The sequence below is a fragment of the Drosophila biarmipes genome, chromosome 3L (genome assembly GCF_025231255.1).
Source record: "Drosophila biarmipes strain raj3 chromosome 3L, RU_DBia_V1.1, whole genome shotgun sequence".
NCBI classification, from domain to species: domain Eukaryota; kingdom Metazoa; phylum Arthropoda; class Insecta; order Diptera; family Drosophilidae; genus Drosophila; species Drosophila biarmipes.
In genome coordinates, this window is record NC_066613.1 from 1739758 (window position 1) to 1761387 (window position 21630).

The window sequence follows — 21630 nt, forward strand, 5'->3', positions numbered from 1 at the left end:
CGGTGACCACTCGGACCTGTGTGTTCTGACTCGGGTGACCTTCTTGGGTATGACCAAGGATTTATTTTGAAGGAGACAAGCTGGGCTCCTTAAGCATAGCAAAAGTGCCAACTTTCAGATTGATGGTCCCCTTATGCCACTTATCGCGTGACTGTAAGAAAGTCGCGTGTTCGTTGTGTCCTTCTTTCCGAAATTCCACCGCTCTAGTAGATTGATGTGCAGGTCCAGGAACAAAGGCTCAGGCACCGCTGTGTACGGCTGCTTAACCAATAAGTGAGTGGGCGTTAGTGGATTGATGGTGTGGTTACTAAGGTGGGTTAGTGGTAGGGATAGCTTTGATAACATAAACGGTATAACATAAATGGTATAAAAACACCTAGCCAGAGGAGATACTTTTCAAACGATTATCTGTACGTCCACCGATGCGTAACAATCCGGATTCAGTACAGTGTCTCTGCCATAGAGTATACAGCAATGTTGAGAAACTTCCGAATGGAAGTTACCCGAGTTTTGGCTGGGATTAAGGTGACAATTGTTTCCGTCAATAAGTCTGTCAAAAAATCGAGAGATTTCGGCATTGCGAAATGGAGTAAAAACTCGTTTGCTAAGGCACTACACCGCCTGGCTTTGCTTTTTTTCAAGAGTTTATTCCAGCGTAGGGATCATAACTTATATTCTTAGAATAGAATTTTAATCAGAACGGTAGATGGCGATTATATACGCAAGGGAACATAAATGTTTGAGAGTTCTGAGAGTATGGCCCGCTTGGTGGGCATTTGATAAATCTTGGAAATGTAAAAACATGATCAGAATCGGGATCGAAGCTACCGATGAGCTGCGATCGTTACGATCGTACCTGACTTGACTGAATGGTATCCATTTCCATTAATGCCTTATCGCCTTGTCCAAATCAACCTATGAATGATGCGCTTGTTTTGGTTTCCCAGCTGCTTGAAGAATGTGCTAAATTACACAACCAAAGAACGTGTTAAAAGCAAAGGCATTACGTTTACTAACCTTTTTTCGTTCGCCCGTAAAGAAACTATAACTATTTCGATTTATTAATTACATTAAAGGTTTGGCTATTGGGGGATCGGCTTTACTCAATCCTTATAGATCTCCAAAAGTTTGTTTGTGTAACCTCTCCAATGGTATAAAAACATGAACTCATCAGAACCTTTATTTCATAGCCGTTTTTCGAAACTCGTTTGCAGTTGAATTTTGGCACACCTTAGAGTTGTACCGACGGCATGAAAAAATAGATCAATTACTGAAAACCTCGCATGTGTACAAAGATCTGTGGATCTCGCGTAGTACTTGGATTCGTTTCCATGAAACGGTGAAGATGGTGTTCTAAAGTGACGAACGCTGTTACTGTTTACAAAAATGTTGAGGCATGACCTTGTGCTTATGTGATTTGCACCATTGCAGAACATAAGGTGCTGATTTATTGTTTCCAGCGACATGTATGTATGAGAAAAAGACACTAAGGTGTTAAGTTTACGGACGAGAATTTTTCACGAATACAATCCGGCACAAAGGATAGACATGTTAGTGCATTGTAACGAACTGATTTGTTTGCTTTCTGCTCGCTACAAGATTCGTGCGGCTGGCTTAGTAGATTGTGTGTGTTCGTCCCACCAAATTTGTATAAACGTGACCGCCCGAATTCACGGGTGCGTAGTGGGTTTATTGCGGGTATAACTGCAGTCGGCTTTATAAATTGCTATTCTCGCTGTCTCCGACGGTTCGGGTTGTCTTGATATTCGCCTCGTTGACACGGTGTTCCAGTTTTGTAGCTCTCTGAAGATTCTTGTCCGCTGCTTGTTCCTGACGCGTTGGCTCGGTGACTGCCCGGCCACGATTCTGACTCTCTATGGGGTCAGCCGTGCGGGTTCTGGGAAGCGTCATCCTTCCCAGACTTCACTTTGCTTCTCCGCCTTGCGTAAACGAACGTTCCACCCTAGCCTCACCCTTTCGCTTACTGTCCTTGCCGTTCCTACGGTCTCGATTCACCTTGCGTGGCTATTGCGGTGTGGTGTCCTGCTTATTGATGGCGGTGTCCTGCGAACTGCTCCTGATTGGGTGGCTGTACGTAGCGTGACCTCTGTGTTGGGTTCGTGGGCATACGCCGATCCGGGACTCCTCTTCCTTCTGGCTCGTTACTCTCGGGGTTCTGTCGCGCCGCTCCGGGACTTCTCTCCCTTCTGGTTCGTTACTCTCGGGGTTCGGTCGCGCCGCTCTGCGACTTCTCTCCCTTCTGGCTGATCGCGCCAGGACCTGCTCAACTCCACTTGGCGCACGGGGCTCACGCCGGGACACGCCAAAGTAATGCTTGGGGCGAGGTACACTGGGGTTCGACAGGCTTACCCCCGAGCTCACGATTTCTAGTCGCCGGCCTTTACTGCTCCAAGTCTGCTAGACCCTCCCGGCGTAACGACAGGACTTCGTTGACAGAAATAAGCAGACCGCCTTGACTTAGCCGTGTCTCAGTTCGGAGATTCCTCGCAATCCCAATCCCGAACGTCTCGACGTAACAACGCCGACGTCCGGCCGGATGCTGACGTCCCGCTGATTTCAGTGATGCTTATGGCATGCTTGTGTGCCGCTCTGCTGCCGGCGGAGTCCCGTTACTTCATTTTGCACACGGCACTCTCGCACTCTTTAAACTCTCTTACTCTCCAAACTTCCACGTTCTCCAAACTCTCACGATGTTCATCATCCCCGATATTTCCAAGTAAAGATGTGGACGGTGTTTAATTTTTTGATAAGGCCAATAAAATACTCCAAAGTTTCAGCCTTTAACCTCACTTGTAATTATTCTATGTGTGTTGTAAGGATCAGCAATAGGGATACATTGGTAACTTCGCGATAGAGTCTAGTTAGCTATCGATATATTTAATATAGAAAATACATATAAAAAACATTCTATGCTATATAAATTAGAATACAGAATGGTTACACCACCATAAAGGATGGATTTTTTGATGGACTCGGCATTGATAGGATGTAATACCTCGGAAACGTCTTGCATCCGAAACGGAATATAAACTTCAATATCAGATAAACTACTTACAAGAGGAGCTTTTTGTACTTGGTATAGAGCGGATAACTTGGAAGGCTCATGTGCTCTAAAACTTGCTGTAAAGCGAACGTTTTTATCTGCGGAACTATGGTTCATAATGGCCTTAAAAGGTCGACTGGAATCGGCATAATTGTATAACGTTTCAATGCAGTTGATGCCGCTCATGACGAGTGAAACCACTAGAGATTGAAATTAACTGAGATAATTTTTCAACGGGCTTTAGACTCGGTATAGAAGTTGGTATAAGTGGAATGTATAAGAAGTACTATATTTATTTAAATACGTACACGTAGCTGGAACAAATTTACTTGGAGTTAAAGCAATGGAAAACGCTATAGTCAATGCTAAAAACAATGGAAAACGCTATAGTCGACAGCATCGCCTATTAGCTGCACGGTAATCAGCCAAAAAAAAAAAGGGGGAAGAAAAATATATGCTTACATCTCCCACCAAGCCAAGCAGCAGCTACATGCATGTGTTCTACAATCTCCATTAACATTGCAAAACATTGACCATATTTGGCTGTAACTTTTTGCATGCAACTGGAATTGTTTGAAACTCGCAATGGTGGGAAATATAAGTTGAAATATTTACTCGCACATACAAATTAATTGAAATATATTTATTAAGTGGCGTTTCATCGGATTAATCACTTTTGGATTTAGACAATATATGAAACAGAAAGTAAGTGGAAATGCAACGAAAAACTGGCTATTAAGCTGGCAAATATAATAATAAGGGGAATTTATCTGATGCGGTTCGAGCAACCGTTTCTGAAGTACAAAAATTATGAAATCCGGTTTGGGAGACCAACAATAGTGGTGTGGGTGTGTCTTGATCGCTGAAACACCAGAAAAATAGGGATACGCAAAACACGATAGTATTTTAAGGTTTTGGCTTTTTATTTGGACACCTAAAATAGAAACTGCATAAGACTAGCTTAACTAAAGCGCCCTAGAGCTGAACAGAGAGTTAGGGGAGAGTTGAAAAGGGAATGGAAGAGCAGAGTTCGAGCGAGCAAGAGCATGTCTACATTGTAGACGTAAGGAGGAAATAAACGCCATTTTTGCGTGCACAAAATGTCTACAATTAAAAAGTGCACAGTTTAACAACTCTGATTCGTGATGCATTCTATTTATTGAATTGTAAAACATTAAATTAAATTTTCTAGGTTATGTTGTAAAACTTATAAAACATCTTAAAAAGGGACGTACTTTAAATATTGATATATCAACGCACAGCAACTAGGTTATGCTGTAAAACTTATAAATCATCTTAAAAAGGGATGTACTTTAAATATTGATATATCAACGCACAGCAACTTAAAATATCACATATATTAATATATCAATCAAAATGTTTCGCAGCGCACAATTTAAACAGTATGCTTCTGCCGTCTGCTTCGTCCACGACGAAGGCGTGGTTGGTTGCTCATCCTTGTTAGACCTCTTGCCAGGTGGTTAGGGTGCAACAGTTGCTTTTTTTTGCGTATATTTTCGTTGCGAATGTACCACGGGGGCACGGTGATTGTTCTCAATATCTTCGTCTGACCTCGCTGGACAGTATCAATATTGCTGTTGTTGGCGTTCCCCCATAACAAGTAGCCGTACATCCATAAAGGTTTTAAAACCGAGTTATACAGCAGGACTTTATATTCAAGGCTAACGGGAGACCGAACACTGACAAGCCAATATGGCGGCTGGCTCTTAACTTTAGGAATGTTATTTTGGTTTCAACGTGCCAGCGTAGTGTACTCTGGAGATTAGAGTGTTATTTAACGTAAGTGGCGGGCAGTTTTGCCTGCTCAGGGTGAACGTACGTACTTGCATTTTTGTTCGTGCACATTAATTCGTCAATCTGATAGCCATTTTAAACATCGACCAGATGAAGAGCTAGCTGCGCAGTTGCTTGCATCGAGCATTTTGAGCGGCTAGGAACGGGTGTATCATCAGCAAAAATAGATGTAAAGCTAAGACTCTAAAAGCATTGTCTTGATATTGTACTTTAAAAATATGGAATTACAGTATTCTCATTTTTTGAACGCGTTTCGAAAATCTGATGTTATCGGGTGACCTGCTCAATTGTTCCGTAATTTTCACGAAACCCTTCTGGAGAGTTTAGATAAGCATGAAAGTAGGCTTATAAGTCTATCCAACGTGGGGTTAGTGTGGTCCTTTCCCGGGTTTGCTATCACTATTATTATAAACTTTTTCCATCTCACTGAATAGTGGCCAAGTTTTGCGATGGCATTGAAAAGCTGAATGATAGTGCAAACGGCGCAAAATGGGAGCTTAGCGATCATTTTGGGAGTTATGTGGTCGCAGCCCGGCGATTTTTTCGAATTCAGTTGATTTTTTATGATGTTAACGATTTCGTTTGGGCGAAATCTAATTGGCTCATGTTGAAGTTGAGGCTCATATGGTAAACGCACTAGTGGCACTTGGTTGAAAGACATTTTTAAAGTGGTTTGCAAACTTGCTGTCTTCGTCTGCATCGCTGCGCGAGCTATGGTATCTGCCAGGTCGGTGGTGATTCCAAATATTAAGAATGTCTTCGTCGATTGAAGTGAATTTCTAGACTGAATTTTGTCCAATAAGGTAGCTCTAAGAGATTTGGCCGAAGGCTTGTTGCCTACCTACTGGTTGGTAACTCGCGCTCAGCCGCCTGTGGGATTTCTAATAGGTATTACGGTTTCTTTCGGAGTGCTCAGAGCTGAGTGAGCTCTCCATAGTGAGTGTTTTGTATTAGAGGTTGACATGTGGCCTATGTAGTGGTGGTGGACATATGCTTCTTCTTGCTGTCGACCTTTAGTGAGTTGACGTGAAGCATGTCTTAAGCTTTGCTTAGCAGATGGCGATTGGTGGTAATGCCACTCTCGACGTGAACGTCGCTTTCTCGAAGACGAGATGATTGATTTGTAGATTTGTCTTCTTTTGATTACATTGTGTATTAATAATTTCAGGTGTTAAAGCTCGAGCTGCAGAGTCGAGTACAGACTCCAGTGAATTAACAAGGATGTCTAGTTCGGATGTATCGTTGTAATGAGGACTTAGCTCAATGTGTGAGCTTATATACTTTCTATACTTAAGCCAATTGGTTTTCTAAGACGTCAATTTTAATAATTGTTTTAATGTTTCTGGATGTCGGACTAGAACAAACAGGTCAGGCAAGTGATCAGATGATAGATCGGTAATGCATTATCAGATTTTAGGAATGTTTTTGGTTATCGCCACTATTAAACCGGGTAGGTTCTTTTAGTCTGCTGGCTAGTATGTTGATGTGCCAAAGGAAATATAGTCGAGCCTTTTCTTGGCTTTGATAACTGCATTATAGATCTACTTTCTATTGGAGTCACGAGTTGGGATCCCCAGTGTGTGGGATTGGCATTGTAGTCTCCTGCTGCTATAAAGTGGTCTCCTAGTGAGTTGAAAAACTGCATAAACTCATCTGCAGCTATAGTGAAGCGAGGGGGACAGTGTACGGCGGCTGGTAACATCTGTGACGACAAAGAGACGCCACTGAAGAGATGGGCCATTATGTAAACATAACGACTAAGCTGTCGCGCATGCCAGTCATGCCGACTCAGCACTATCCAAATCCCAAAAAGTTTCTCAATATGACCACAGTTGAGAGAAATGTGCCTTGGGACTTGCATTTGTATTTAAACCTTATTGAAGTACGCATACGATGTGTGAACATACTTTATTTCCCTCCTTTAGAAAATTAACTTAATTATATTATATTATAAAATATATTATATGATGTATACATCCTCATTAAATATATTTACTCTTTTAAAATCTGTTATTTTATAGTATTTAGTATATAACGCATCTAGTATTTTGTAGTGTTTTTATTGTGATTTAGTATGATTTAATATATTCCTGAGTTTATTTTATGCAATATAATTTGCAATTTTTATGCAATATAATGACGGGACCAGTTTCCGATCTTGGGGGCAAAACAGGAGGCGTTGGGCCTATCTGAAAGTGAGCTGCGGAGTGAAGTCCCAAAAACTGCTGAAACAGAGAATAATCAAGGAGGATGTGGGGTTCTTGAACAGTTTTAAGTGAATAGATTTAGTGGCTTATAATAAAACAGTGCGTGCGTTGAACAACCAAATTGTCTGCTTAAGCAATCCGAATAACGGGCGTGGTTCTGAGTCCAAATTTGCGTAGTAAAGATGCTCAATGTATAATTGAACAAAACAATTTCCTTTGGACATTAATATCGGAAATTTGGCACTGGGTCTTAAATCCGAGTGAGGTAGTTGACTGACCACTCACACCAAGAGTACTGTACGATTTTCGAAATCTTTATTGCTGATAAGTTTGTTGAAACAGTCTACTAACGATTATAGAACCTCGAGTTCTGCAGCTGATAAATCGTGATCGTTCCATAGTTTCTAGGTCCTGAAGTATACGAAAAGAAATATGAGTGTTGTTATTCTCACGACTTATTTTGAGATTTTGCACTGTACCATACATAACGTTGCTTAGACGAATATTTGTAAGGAGTCTTGCGAGGCCTTACAACGGATAAACAACTGAACCTTTTTTTGCGCAGTACTTAATAATACATGCGTGGTTTTGTTGAAGTTTATTAGGATATTTAATTTTAGTTTAAAAGAATTTTTTTGAGGCTCTGAAATATATGTCTAGAGTTTTATTGATTCGCAAACGTCGTTGCCCTCGTTTGTTGCTTTGTCTTCGGCTTTCTTTATAAAAATCTGTGACTTTTCCATTGCCAATGGATATCGATGCCTTGACAATTTTTTGCAATTTGGTTTTAGTTTCAGAAAAGTACCGAATTGCGTTCGTTTAATGAATATGTTCGTCTTGGCTTTGTCCTGATTTAATGGCAAAAGTGACGTTGTTTTTCTTTATTGTCATGACTGGTTGACGACTTAGACGATGAAAAACTGTGCAGATTTACTTGCAAGTGCCATTACGTGGCGACTGATTATTTCATTAAAGTTCTTCTTTTGCTTGTTTTGTCCACAGTCTGAAAAAATTTTAAAGAATTTTCCCGAATGATAATCCGAAATTTAAAGACACCTTTTACATCTTCCGGAGATTTCTGTATCAGAACTGTGCGAGTCTGTCCTGAGAAGCTTATGTATGAGCTTTTGTCTCTTAATATTGATTATAAATATTTAGAACTGGACTCTCAATCAACTTTTTTTTTTAAGGAATCAATCGCCACATGTACTTCTATTCTGTTCTATTAATAAATGTATAAGTGGAATAAGGCAGGAAAACACTGAATGCAAGTAAACTAAAACTTATAAAAATTCCCAAATTAATTATATTGAACGCAATATTTTATTGACATAGAAAAAACAAAAAAACTTATAAAAATATAAAAATAAATATACAATTTCAAAAACGTGTGATTTGACTTTTTCCAAAGGAATATGGAAAATAATCAAAATATTATTTGCGTCTGTTTTAAGCCAAGTGGAAGTTTTGATTTTCAACATTTTCCTAGGGTTTATATTTTTGAAGTTAACGTGCTTTAATAATAAATAACCATCTTGTCGTTTGCATTCCTAACTCCATATTCCGTAAAGATTGGTAAAATAAATATTAAAACGCAGAATTGTTGTTTTTTTTCTCCTTTTTCTTTTAATTTGTTTATTATTTTAATTTCACTATTTATAATTATATTTAAATTAGTGGTTTTGAACACTATATCTACCAAGTTAATGATTTTCTGTTCCATTTCATCTTTATCATCATGATCATAAGTTCCGAATAGATATTTCTTTTTAACTGGTTATACGACATTGTATAGACCTCTTTAACTACGTTTTGCTATTGTAATTCCATTGATTTAGCCCTTAAAGTTGTTCTACTTAATATCGGTAAATTCTATATTATTTTCAAACGTTTATATACGGGATATCCATTTTTAGCCTAAATGGGAGAAAATTATTGTTTTCACTGACTTCTTCCTGAGTCGGTTAATTTTCATCATATTTACTTTTATAAATTTTCTTCTTCTATTTGAACTTCGATTTCTTTTCATTAAAATGTTTTTAATCTATTTTATTCTTTTTTAATGGATCTGTGATCTTGGATTTTACTAAAGATACTTGTTTGTATTTTGAATCTACTGGTGTTTGATTTGAAGCCTTCTGTTTTGCTTTGTTATTGTAAATGTGAAGAAATAACTTATGCTTAGTATATCTCTTTTCATGGCCTAATTCGCTTTCTATAATTCTTAATTGTTCACTGTTATATGTAACCTTTCTCATTGAATACTTTTATAATAGCTCTTTTGGTTTTAACCAAACTGTACCTGTGACTTCAACGAGAGTAGCAAATATACGACGATACATAATAAATTCGATTCTGGAGTAAATTCAAATGTCAGTTTAATTTATTTTGAATTAAATTTTGACAATCGAGGAAACAATATTTTCCGTAAACCATTTAGTATGTAGTTTGTCCTTTCAAAATGTTTTCTTTGAAGGTCTGTATATGTCAATATATGTCCGTCCGTTTCTACGTAAACTAGTCTCTTAGCTTTAAGGATATCGGTCTGAAACTTTCCCAATGGTCTTCTTTCTATAAGAGGTAGTAGTAAGTCGGAACCAGTCGGATCGGAGGAAATAAACGCCATTTTTGCGTGCACAAAATGTCTACAATTAAAAAGTGCACAGTTTAACAACTCTGATTCGTGATGCATTCTATTTATTGAATTGTAAAACATTAAATTAAATTTTCTAGGTTATGTTGTAAAACTTATAAAACATCTTAAAAAGGGACGTACTTTAAATATTGATATATCAACGCACAGCAACTAGGTTATGCTGTAAAACTTATAAATCATCTTAAAAAGGGACGTACTTTAAATATTGATATATCAACGCACAGCAACTTAAAATATCACATATATTAATATATCAATCAAAATGTTTTGCAGCGCACAATTTAAACAGTATGCTTCTGCCGTCTGCTTCGTCCACGACGAAGGCGTGGTTGGTTGCTCATCCTTGTTAGACCTCTTGCCAGGTGGTTAGGGTGCAACAGTTGCTTTTTTTTGCGTATATTTTCGTTGCGAATGTACCACGGGGGCACGGTGATTGTTCTCAATATCTTCGTCTGACCTCGCTGGACAGTATCAATATTGCTGTTGTTGGCGTTCCCCCATAACAAGTTGCCGTACATCCATAAAGGTTTTATAACCGAGTTATACAGCAGGACTTTATATTCAAGGCTAACGGGAGACCGAACACTGACAAGCCAATATGGCGGCTGGCTCTTAACTTTAGGAATGTTATTTTGGTTTCAACGTGCCAGCGTAGTGTACTCTGGAGATTAGAGTGTTATTTAACGTAAGTGGCGGGCAGTTTTGCCTGCTCAGGGTGAACGTAACGTACTTGCATTTTTGTTCGTGCACATTAATTCGTCAATCTGATAGCCATTTTAAACATCGACCAGATGAAGAGCTAGCTGCGCAGTTGCTTGCATCGAGCATTTTGAGCGGCTAGGAACGGGTGTATCATCAGCAAAAATAGATGTAAAGCTAAGACTCTAAAAGCATTGTCTTGATATTGTACTTTAAAAATATGGAATTACAGTATTCTCATTTTTTGAACGCGTTTCGAAAATCTGATGTTATCGGGTGACCTGCTCAATTGTTCCGTAATTTTCACGAAACCCTTCTGGAGAGTTTAGATAAGCATGAAAGTAGGCTTATAAGTCTATCCAACGTGGGGTTAGTGTGGTCCTTTCCCGGGTTTGCTATCACTATTATTATAAACTTTTTCCATCTCACTGAATAGTGGCCAAGTTTTGCGATGGCATTGAAAAGCTGAATGATAGTGCAAACGGCGCAAAATGGGAGCTTAGCGATCATTTTGGGAGTTATGTGGTCGCAGCCCGGCGATTTTTTCGAATTCAGTTGATTTTTTATGATGTTAACGATTTCGTTTGGGCGAAATCTAATTGGCTCATGTTGAAGTTGAGGCTCATATGGTAAACGCACTAGTGGCACTTGGTTGAAAGACATTTTTAAAGTGGTTTGCAAACTTGCTGTCTTCGTCTGCATCGCTGCGCGAGCTATGGTATCTGCCAGGTCGGTGGTGATTCCAAATATTAAGAATGTCTTCGTCGATTGAAGTGAATTTCTAGACTGAATTTTGTCCAATAAGGTAGCTCTAAGAGATTTGGCCGAAGGCTTGTTGCCTACCTACTGGTTGGTAACTCGCGCTCAGCCGCCTGTGGGATTTCTAATAGGTATTACGGTTTCTTTCGGAGTGCTCAGAGCTGAGTGAGCTCTCCATAGTGAGTGTTTTGTATTAGAGGTTGACATGTGGCCTATGTAGTGGTGGTGGACATATGCTTCTTCTTGCTGTCGACCTTTAGTGAGTTGACGTGAAGCATGTCTTAAGCTTTGCTTAGCAGATGGCGATTGGTGGTAATGCCACTCTCGACGTGAACGTCGCTTTCTCGAAGACGAGATGATTGATTTGTAGATTTGTCTTCTTTTGATTACATTGTGTATTAATAATTTCAGGTGTTAAAGCTCGAGCTGCAGAGTCGAGTACAGACTCCAGTGAATTAACAAGGATGTCTAGTTCGGATGTATCGTTGTAATGAGGACTTAGCTCAATGTGTGAGCTTATATACTTTCTATACTTAAGCCAATTGGTTTTCTAAGACGTCAATTTTAATAATTGTTTTAATGTTTCTGGATGTCGGACTAGAACAAACAGGTCAGGCAAGTGATCAGATGATGGATCGGTAATGCATTATCAGATTTTAGGAATGTTTTTGGTTATCGCCACTATTAAACCGGGTAGGTTCTTTTAGTCTGCTGGCTAGTATGTTGATGTGCCAAAGGAAATATAGTCGAGCCTTTTCTTGGCTTTGATAACTGCATTATAGATCTACTTTCTATTGGAGTCACGAGTTGGGATCCCCAGTGTGTGGGATTGGCATTGTAGTCTCCTGCTGCTATAAAGTGGTCTCCTAGTGAGTTGAAAAACTGCATAAACTCATCTGCAGCTATAGTGAAGCGAGGGGGACAGTGTACGGCGGCTGGTAACATCTGTGACGACAAAGAGACGCCACTGAAGAGATGGGCCATTATGTAAACATAACGACTAAGCTGTCGCGCATGCCAGTCATGCCGACTCAGCACTATCCAAATCCCAAAAAGTTTCTCAATATGACCACAGTTGAGAGAAATGTGCCTTGGGACTTGCATTTGTATTTAAACCTTATTGAAGTACGCATACGATGTGTGAACATACTTTATTTCCCTCCTTTAGAAAATTAACTTAATTATATTATATTATAAAATATATTATATGATGTATACATCCTCATTAAATATATTTACTCTTTTAAAATCTGTTATTTTATAGTATTTAGTATATAACGCATCTAGTATTTTGTAGTGTTTTTATTGTGATTTAGTATGATTTAATATATTCCTGAGTTTATTTTATGCAATATAATTTGCAATTTTTATGCAATATAATGACGGGACCAGTTTCCGATCTTGGGGGCAAAACAGGAGGCGTTGGGCCTATCTGAAAGTGAGCTGCGGAGTGAAGTCCCAAAAACTGCTGAAACAGAGAATAATCAAGGAGGATGTGGGGTTCTTGAACAGTTTTAAGTGAATAGATTTAGTGGCTTATAATAAAACAGTGCGTGCGTTGAACAACCAAATTGTCTGCTTAAGCAATCCGAATAACGGGCGTGGTTCTGAGTCCAAATTTGCGTAGTAAAGATGCTCAATGTATAATTGAACAAAACAATTTCCTTTGGACATTAATATCGGAAATTTGGCACTGGGTCTTAAATCCGAGTGAGGTAGTTGACTGACCACTCACACCAAGAGTACTGTACGATTTTCGAAATCTTTATTGCTGATAAGTTTGTTGAAACAGTCTACTAACGATTATAGAACCTCGAGTTCTGCAGCTGATAAATCGTGATCGTTCCATAGTTTCTAGGTCCTGAAGTATACGAAAAGAAATATGAGTGTTGTTATTCTCACGACTTATTTTGAGATTTTGCACTGTACCATACATAACGTTGCTTAGACGAATATTTGTAAGGAGTCTTGCGAGGCCTTACAACGGATAAACAACTGAACCTTTTTTTGCGCAGTACTTAATAATACATGCGTGGTTTTGTTGAAGTTTATTAGGATATTTAATTTTAGTTTAAAAGAATTTTTTTGAGGCTCTGAAATATATGTCTAGAGTTTTATTGATTCGCAAACGTCGTTGCCCTCGTTTGTTGCTTTGTCTTCGGCTTTCTTTATAAAAATCTGTGACTTTTCCATTGCCAATGGATATCGATGCCTTGACAATTTTTTGCAATTTGGTTTTAGTTTCAGAAAAGTACCGAATTGCGTTCGTTTAATGAATATGTTCGTCTTGGCTTTGTCCTGATTTAATGGCAAAAGTGACGTTGTTTTTCTTTATTGTCATGACTGGTTGACGACTTAGACGATGAAAAACTGTGCAGATTTACTTGCAAGTGCCATTACGTGGCGACTGATTATTTCATTAAAGTTCTTCTTTTGCTTGTTTTGTCCACAGTCTGAAAAAATTTTAAAGAATTTTCCCGAATGATAATCCGAAATTTAAAGACACCTTTTACATCTTCCGGAGATTTCTGTATCAGAACTGTGCGAGTCTGTCCTGAGAAGCTTATGTATGAGCTTTTGTCTCTTAATATTGATTATAAATATTTAGAACTGGACTCTCAATCAACTTTTTTTTTTAAGGAATCAATCGCCACATGTACTTCTATTCTGTTCTATTAATAAATGTATAAGTGGAATAAGACAGGAAAACACTGAATGCAAGTAAACTAAAACTTATAAAAATTCCCAAATTAATTATATTGAACGCAATATTTTATTGACATAGAAAAAACAAAAAAACTTATAAAAATATAAAAATAAATATACAATTTCAAAAACGGGTGATTTGACTTTTTCCAAAGGAATATGGAAAATAATCAAAATATTATTTGCGTCTGTTTTAAGCCAAGTGGAAGTTTTGATTTTCAACATTTTCCTAGGGTTTATATTTTTGAAGTTAACGTGCTTTAATAATAAATAACCATCTTGTCGTTTGCATTCCTAACTCCATATTCCGTAAAGATTGGTAAAATAAATATTAAAACGCAGAATTGTTGTTTTTTTTCTCCTTTTTCTTTTAATTTGTTTATTATTTTAATTTCACTATTTATAATTATATTTAAATTAGTGGTTTTGAACACTATATCTACCAAGTTAATGATTTTCTGTTCCATTTCATCTTTATCATCATGATCATAAGTTCCGAATAGATATTTCTTTTTAACTGGTTATACGACATTGTATAGACCTCTTTAACTACGTTTTGCTATTGTAATTCCATTGATTTAGCCCTTAAAGTTGTTCTACTTAATATCGGTAAATTCTATATTATTTTCAAACGTTTATATACGGGATATCCATTTTTAGCCTAAATGGGAGAAAATTATTGTTTTCACTGACTTCTTCCTGAGTCGGTTAATTTATATCATATTTACTTTTATAAATTTTCTTCTTCTATTTGAACTTCGATTTCTTTTCATTAAAATGTTTTTAATCTATTTTATTCTTTTTTAATGGATCTGTGATCTTGGATTTTACTAAAGATACTTGTTTGTATTTTGAATCTACTGGTGTTTGATTTGAAGCCTTCTGTTTTGCTTTGTTATTGTAAATGTGAAGAAATAACTTATGCTTAGTATATCTCTTTTCATGGCCTAATTCGCTTTCTATAATTCTTAATTGTTCACTGTTATATGTAACCTTTCTCATTGAATACTTTTATAATAGCTCTTTTGGTTTTAACCAATCTGTACCTGTGACTTCAACGAGAGTAGCAAATATACGACGATACATAATAAATTCGATTCTGGAGTAAATTCAAATTTCAGTTTAATTTATTTAATTTATTTTGAATTAAATTTTGACAATCGAGGAAACATTATTTTCCGTAAACCATTTAGTATGTAGTTTGTCCATTCAAAATGTTTTCTTTGAAGGTCTGTATATGTCAATATATGTCCGTCCGTTTCTACGTAAACTAGTCTCTTAGCTTTAAGGATATCGGTCTGAAACTTTCCCAATGGTCTTCTTTCTATAACAGGTAGTAGTAAGTCGGAACCAGTCGGATCGGACTATATGTTAGAGCTCCCATAGAAATTATCGGAAAAAAATTTAACAAAAATGTATCTTTGGTGTTTTTTAACATATAACCTCCAAGGCTTGGTAAAAACAATTTTTAATTAGTTGTGCATTTCGAATTAATTTTTATCAAAATCGGACGACTGTATCATATAGCTGCCATACGATCGGAAAATCGGTGGGAAAATATTATGAATAAATTATATCTTTGGTGTTTTTTAACATATAGCCTTTTAAGCTTGAAAACAACATTTTTTCAATTAGTTCTGAATTTCGAATTAAATTTTATCGAAATCGGACGACTATATCTTATAGCTGTTATACGAACGATCGAAAAGTTGGTGGGAAAATAATATGAAACAAATTATAGCTTTTGGTGCTTTTTGATATATATATTTTTTTTTTGAATTAAATTTTATTAACATTGGACGACTATATCATAAAGCTGATATAGGAACGATCGGAAAATTGGTGGGAAAAGAAATATGAAACAAATTATAGCCCCATAAACTATATTCTTGAGAGTCACTAGACGAGTCGATCTAGTCATGTCCGTCTGTCTTACTTCCCTTTATCAAACTCGGACGACTATATCATATAAAATAGCTAACAATCGGAAAATTAGTCGGAAAATATGAAAAAATTATATCTTTGGTGTTTTTCACATATAACCTTCTAAGCTTGGAAATACCATTTTTTATATTTTTTAGAATTTTGAGTTCAATTTAATAAAAATCGGACGACTCTAACATATAGATGTCAAAAAATGGTCTAAAAAAAAAGAATGACATTTTTTTATTATCACTGATGATCCTTAAAAATTTTACATTGTGTTACTAAAGTTGATTATTTCTGATAACTGCAAGGCTTGCCGAAGTTAATTTCCTTTCATGTTGAGCTTGAGTTAGCTCTCTTTTTGATTTTGATTTGGGCGATAGAAATTTGAACGACTATTATTTAATAATAATTATTATTATATCTTTCTCGGTTAATATTTTCCTGCCAATTATTATTTGGAGTTGAATAAATGGATTGTTATTTTGATGATTGTTTTTGCCAAAAATTTCCATTTTGTGTTCATTTTATTAGTATTATTATTCTGTTGTATTTGATCAAATCGTAAGTTGTTTCCCTGATAATCCATTAAACCTTCTTGAAAATTGAGCACGGAAATTGTTTAATTCTAATTCTTGGACGAGAATAGAGTTTGTAAGATAGATCCATTTAGATATAATATTCGTAGAGCATTGCTCCTTATTGTTATGTTTGTTTCCTTGTTAATTACGTGTCCTTTCCGTATGTCAAAATGGTTTTGCGGCCCCCATACTTTTATTTCGTAAAGGCGATAAAATGTTTTTCACTCTGAATAATATAAAGACTCATTAAAGTTTCTGCAGCACCCCTTCAACCTACATATTGTGTTGGTTCCCCGGTGAATTTTTGTAAAGATTTTACCACTTCAAGTGTTGCATCGCATTTTATAGTTGGGTCGATTGTTTGTATTTTATTATCCTCATAACTTTTCTTCGAACCTTCCATTTTCCTGCTCACTTCATTCAATTGAACTTATATCAATCTATTTATAAATTCCACTACTAAGCCGCCGGTTATGGCTATACTACCTGCAGTAAAATTTTTTGCGCAACCTCCATTGTTAAATTTAAATCTCAAAAGCTATTTATCAACTCTTCCAGGTTGTTTCTTGAGATTATTTATAAAGTCGCGAATCAATCTTACTTTTTATCAATGTTCTTATATTATTTTTCTCAAATTCCCTGATCTTAAATTATAATCTTTAATTAGTTTATTGTAAATTAATTCCTCACGAGCCTGTCCCGATGGGGTCTTCTTTCAGTGAGGTTTTGGGTTGATCTTCCTTCCCGGATTCAGCGAAGATTAATGATGAGAGAAGGTGTTGTTTTTTTTTTTGTTATTCACTTTTATTAGTTTTTGTTAGTGTAATGCGTTTAAATGGGCTCAATGGCTTAAAATAATTTACTTCGTTTTTTTTTAATTTTATTTATTTATTTTGTGCGACGTTTCAGTTAATTTGTCTTCCACTAAGAAGGTTGAGTTGTTCATTAAAGAATTTTTTGATGTTTTTTTTTTGACGCGGCCCCCACGTTGAGCGCCATTTAAATACGTTGGTTGAAGATGATTAAAAAATATGTATTTTAAAAGTCGTAAACATTTATTCTAAATACACAATTAATACAAGGTAGTTTTTATAATTGCGAACCGAAAGCAGTGTCGGACAAAATACGACTGAAGCCTCATTTTCTAATCTGATCCAATGAACCAGGCGCTTTTCTTTTTTAACTTTAGAACTTTAAAACATGTTTAGATTAAAAGCTTAAGATGAAACTGTCGGATCTCATTGTGAAATTCAATTTTGCTGACCGATGCAGTTTGGTGGAAATTTGAAACGCAAAAGGCGCAATTGATTGTGCTTCGTTTAACTTTGCTGGCAACTAAGATCGGACCTTAAAGCCAAAGAGCTTGAGTTTGAAATATAAAAGCCATAAGCGGCCTAATTTCACTGGTTGGAAAACGTTCACTGTTGCATCTGCATTACTAGCTGTTTCTTCTTGCATGCGTCTTTCAAAATTATCTGTAGAGAGATAGAAAGATTTCTTTTATTTTGGTTCTGGATAATGCGTCGAGGCAAATATTTAATCTAATAATCATATTCGTTTAGTTTTATTTTCCATTTTTGTAGTTTGATATTTGGTTCTTTAATGTTGATTAGCTAAAATAAAGGTTTGTGATCGCTTTTTTTTCAAAAGATCTGCCGAACAAATATGATCTAAAATATTTATTTAATATTTATTAAGGGTTCCGCTGACAAAATACTGCTGTGTGCTTTATACCTGTAGTAGTTATTATGTGGACTAGGAACTCTGTTTCTCTTTTCATAAACTAACACTTATCTAATTGTAGCTTTAAATTCGCATTTCGTGATATTTGGAAAACTTTTTTCAATGATAAAATATGTACTTCCAATAAGGTGCAAAAATTAGAATATCATTAAGATTTGCCAAACAATCTTTATAAGAAAAGTAGCGGGCGCATTTTTAAGAACGAATGGCATTCGGGTATATTCTTAATGACCATGTTTTGTAGAGAATGCTGTTTTAGCTAATGATTCTGGTTCCATTTGCATTTGATGGAATACTTTTACTAAATCAATACACATAAAAAATTGATATAAAATGATGGTCAATTTGATAGAATCCAGTATCAAATCGGCCCTGATACGTCACATATCAATTTGATATGATCAAAAATGTTAAAAACGATATTTCGGAAATAAAATTTTTAGGTTATAGCCGTATCACTTTTTTCTAGAAAAAAACTTTTGTCAACGCTTTTTTGTCACTATTAAGCATTGGCTCAGAGGGCTAGCGCTTCGTTTTTGATGCACAGGCCTGAGGGTTAGTGGTTCGAGTCTTCCCCGTGACAAATTTATTTGTATTTTTTTTTATTGAAATCTGAAATTATTTAAATGCAGCTTTGTTGTAACACTTATTATGACATTTTAGATATTATTCTTAAATACTTAAAGCATACTCTGCCTTGGGGCGGACTTGAACCTGGGACCTTTAGTGTCAGAAAAAAAAGCCATGAAAACCATGCAAGTGCAAGGGAGACAACATGTTTGAAGTAAGTCAAGTCAAATTTCGAATAGGTCTATTTTGCTTTTACTCACGTAATTGACTTCGCCATATTGCTCTATCCTCTCTTTTTCGATATCAAGAAATATTCGAAAAGAGAGAAAATTGAATTTTTGGTAAAAATGATAATTGTCGAAAAAACACAAACTTACCATGCTCATATCAAATTGATCTTCACTCGTTTTTTTTTGTGTAGTATGTGTATGTAATATTCACATCTTTCCATTTTATATTCGGGGTATCGTCAATTTTGTCCAGTTGACAGTAATATCGTTTAAATTTCAGCAGTCTACTATTAGTCTAAATTTCGGTTTCCTTATGCAGCGTTTTTTTTTTTTTGGTAAGCAATAGCGAGATTTTTATTTACGAATTATTTCCTATTCAACCATTTCATTTATTGGCTTGTTAATTTATTCTTTCGAAAGTTTGAGGGTATTTTTATGGTTTCCAGATCCAGTATATAGGATCTTCATGTTTGGTTTGTATTGAATGTTTAATAGTACATGTAAAAGTAAAAATTTCACCTTCTTTGTACTGAATATAATCAATTCAAATAAAACCTTCTTTAATTTTTCTTTTTGTTCCTCATTCAAATTCTAACCTGTATTAATAATATTTTTTTAATTCATTATTTATGGCAAAATTATATGATTGGTCCTTTGACAAGGGCGGATGAAGGCATTCTAATGCAGTCTTATGCTCTTCAATCTTTTTCTCAAATGATTGTGGACTAAGGCATTTTACTGCGGTCTTATCCTTTCCTATATAATTTCCTCCATACTTTATATAAATTAACGTGTCTCCTAACATCACTGTTCCCACTTCGTAATTTATTTTTGCCTTACTTTTTTTTAAATAATCTCTGCCCATTAAAATATCATAATCGTCAGCAAATTTATGTAAATAGAATTTTTGTTTAGTTGGATAAATTTTACATAATTCTAATGTTATACTTTTATTTAATTCTATTGATCCATTTGTTGTTTACACTTTTATCTTATCTTCCTATTCTTTATTTTTTTCAAAATTAAATTCATAGATGACTCTGCATCTATCTCTGTCTTTCAACAGGTGCATAAGGAGAATTATTTGAAGTTGATTTGAAGGGTTTTGTGTCCTACATTGGTCTAGATTTTTTTAAACTTATGATAATAACCTTGATTTCTAGTAGGAATTTGTTTTCTGTTTGCTGAACCATGAGGATTTGTTAAATTGTTTGGATTATTATTATCTCTTGAATTGTTATTATACCCGTTATTCGTAGAGTAAAAGGGTATACTAGATTTGTCGGAAAGTATGTAACAGGTAGAATGAAGAGTTTTCGACCCCATAAAGTATATATACTCTTGATCAGGATCACTAGCCGAGTCGATCTAGCCATGTCTGTCTGTCCGTCAGTATGAACACTGAGATCTCGGAAACTATAAGAGCTAAAATATTTATTCCTGGGCTTCCTACGCAGCGCAAGTTTGTTTCAGCGGGGTGCCACGCCCACTCTAACGCCCACTATCCGCGAAAATCTATAGGGCCTACAGTTTTTATGATAGAACCAAAATTTTAACTGAAATATATTTGTCTCTTTAATACCTATCGACTCACCAAAATGTGCCACGTCCACTCTAACGCTCACAAATGGCCAAAACGCTTACATCTGTCTGCCGGCCACATAACATCTACTGAAATAGCTGGTAGGTGGCGCCCTAAAATATCGCTTTGCTGCTTATAAAAATGCGCAACTCCCACTCTAACGCCCACAAACGGCTTAAACGCTTAAATCTGTCTGCCGCCCACATAACATCTACCGAAATAGCCGGTAGGTGCTTATATATCTTCATTATCCTTATGCTCCGCTATGCTTCTTTTAAATTGGTAAGTGTTGTGATATCTTTTTTGGATAAAAAGTTATACAATCTATCAGGAAGTTTTCTTTCGATACAATTCCTTATTTTGATATATTAACTTTGTTTTAAGGTTTTTCCTCGTACAATGGTAGTCTTATTTAGCTTCTTGAAGGCATCCATGCTATGCCGGCAGAGCTGCGGTCGACGCTTATGCGTAAATGCTTAAGGTTGGCGGAGGGTCGCCGCGGAAGAGAGAGGTAGTATGTTCACTTGGTAATAGAGCGTGCGCGCATAGCAATTATGCTGACTCTGCAATGTCCAGTGTCAATGCACTCAAGAGTAGTCATATAACCGTGCATTTGGGTCATAGTTTTGTATGTAATTATTGTGCTACAATGTGTTTGTACTTATGTTAATGCATAACACTGAGTACAGTATGCATTGGATATGTTAACATGCTACATCTCCCTCCTTTTGAAAAATAAAGTTATCTAAGGAGTTTTTTTCTTAGTATATGTATATGCATTTATATAAATGAACATTTTATTTTATTTTTCTATTTTTTTTGTTTTATATAATTTTTTTTTTTTTTGGTCGAATTAGAAAGTATAATTTTGTATCGAAAATTAATACTAAATTACTATGTTATCCGTTCCTTCTTCACTTTCAACCTTATAGGGTCCAGTATATTTAAAGTCTAGCTTATGTCCTGTTTAATTTTCAATAAAACCTGATGTCCTATTTTTAAATCAAAATATATATAATATATAGTTATTTTGTTGTTTCCGCTTATAAGATTCTGGATAGCTCATTGGCTACATAATTATCTTTTCCTTTT

General features: G+C 35.9%; 1 protein-coding gene and 1 long non-coding RNA gene across 28 annotated transcripts in view; one reads left to right on the forward strand and one right to left on the reverse strand.

The window, feature by feature from the left end:
• Positions 1-21630, forward strand: part of LOC108028850 (calcium/calmodulin-dependent protein kinase kinase 2) — a 243822-nt gene that overhangs the window by 103940 nt on the left and 118252 nt on the right. The window lies entirely within an intron of this gene.
• Positions 17436-19263, reverse strand: LOC127010863 (uncharacterized). The gene is made up of 2 exons (XR_007763712.1): positions 19104-19263; positions 17436-17888 (listed from the first exon to the last, which is right to left on the reverse strand). It is a non-coding gene; the product is annotated as an uncharacterized LOC127010863 (long non-coding RNA).